The sequence below is a fragment of the Sorex fumeus genome, unplaced genomic scaffold (assembly GCF_029834395.1).
Source record: "Sorex fumeus unplaced genomic scaffold, SorFum_2.1 ptg000035l, whole genome shotgun sequence".
In the NCBI taxonomy this organism is placed as follows: domain Eukaryota; kingdom Metazoa; phylum Chordata; class Mammalia; order Eulipotyphla; family Soricidae; genus Sorex; species Sorex fumeus.
Genome location: NW_026606092.1, coordinates 6124577 through 6126589, shown reverse-complemented (window position 1 = coordinate 6126589; position 2013 = coordinate 6124577).

The window sequence follows — 2013 nt, the reverse complement described above, 5'->3', positions numbered from 1 at the left end:
GCACTGCTCTCATCCGGGATCTGGATTTTATAGTCTCTGAGTCTTGGCCGCTGATGGGATTACACGGCGCCAGGGGGCCAGGTGGTGGGTGTGACCCCCGCCTACTGGAATTTGGGGGATCTGGGTGGAAGATGCTCGACTCCAAATCGAGTAGGCTTGGAGGTCTCGGCCCCGGAACCCGCGTGGCTTTGTCCCTCTGCCAGTACCTTCATGTGTGCGGAGAGTGGTCTCAGCATGGTGGTGCTGGTCCTGGAGGTCTTCGGCTGCCGTAGCCCTGGTCGGGGCGGGGAGGAAAGCTCAACCCGCTCCCGTCCAAGGGACTCCGGGAAGGAACACCCAGGCGCGGGGGCAGGACTGCACTGCTCTCATCCGGGATCTGGATTTTATAGTCTCTGAGTCTTGGCCGCTGATGGGATTACACGGCGCCAGGGGGCCAGCTGGTGGGTGTGACCCCCGCCTACTGGAATTTGGAGGATCTGGGTGGAAGATGCTCGACTCCAAATCGAGTAGGCTTGGAGGTCTCGGCCCCGGAACCCGCGTGACTTTGTCCCTCTGCCAGTACCTTCATGTGTGCGGAGAGTGGTCTCAGCATGGTGGTGGCTGGTCCTGGAGGTCTTCGGCTGCCGTAGCCCTGGTCGGGGCGGGGAGGAAAGCTCAACCCGCTCCCGTCCAAGGGACTCCGGGAAGGAACACCCAGGCGCGGGGGCAGAGACTGCACTGCTCTCGTCCGGGATCTGGATTTTATAGTCTCTGAGTCTTGGCCGCTGATGGGATTACACGGCGCCAGGGGGCCAGGTGGTGGGTGTGACCCCCGCCTACTGGAATTTGGAGGATCTGGGTGGAAGATGCTCGACTCCAAATCGAGTAGGCTTGGAGGTCTCGGCCCCGGAACCCGCGTGACTTTGTCCCTCTGCCAGTACCTTCATGTGTGCGGAGAGTGGTCTCAGCATGGTGGTGGCTGGTCCTGGAGGTCTTCGGCTGCCGTAGCCCTGGTCGGGGCGGGGAGGAAAGCTCAACCCGCTCCCGTCCAAGGGACTCCGGGAAGGAACACCCAGGCGCGTGGGCAGGACTGCACTGCTCTCGTCCGGGATCTGGATTTTATAGTCTCTGAGTCTTGGCCGCTGATGGGATTACACGGCGCCAGGGGGCCAGGTGGTGGGTGTGACCCCCGCCTACTGGAAATTGGAGGATCTGGGTGGAAGATGCTCGACTCCAAATCGAGTAGGCTTGGAGGTCTCGGCCCCGGAACCCGCGTGGCTTTGTCCCTCTGCCAGTACCTTCATGTGTGCGGAGGGTGGTCTCAGCATGGTGGTGGCTGGTCCTGGAGGTCTTCGGCTGCCGTAGCCCTGGTCGGGGCGGGGAGGAAAGCTCAACCCGCTCCCGTCCAAGGGACTCCGGGAAGGAACACCCAGGCGTGGGGGCAGAGACTGCACTGCTCTCGTCCGGGATCTGGATTTTATAGTCTCTGAGTCTTGGCCGCTGATGGGATTACACGGCGCCAGGGGGCCAGGTGGTGGGTGTGACCCCCGCCTACTGGAATTTGGAGGATCTGGGTGGAAGATGCTCGACTCCAAATCGAGTAGGCTTGGAGGTCTCGGCCCCGGAACCCGCGTGGCTTTGTCCCTCTGCCAGTACCTTCATGTGTGCGGAGAGTGGTCTCAGCATGGTGGTGGCTGGTCCTGGAGGTCTTCGGCTGCCGTAGCCCTGGTCGGGGCGGGGAGGAAAGCTCAACCCGCTCCCCTCCAAGGGACTCCGGGAAGGAACACCCAGGCTCGGGGGCAGAGACTGCACTGCTCTCGTCCGGGATCTGGATTTTATAGTCTCTGAGTCTTGGCCGCTGATGGGATTACACGGCGCCAGGGGGCCAGGTGGTGGGTGTGACCCCCGCCTACTGGAATTTGGAGGATCTGGGTGGAAGATGCTCGACTCTAAATCGAGTAGGCTTGGAGGTCTCGGCCCCGGAACCCGCGTGGCTTTGTCCCTCTGCCAGTCCCTTCATGTGTGCGGAGAGTT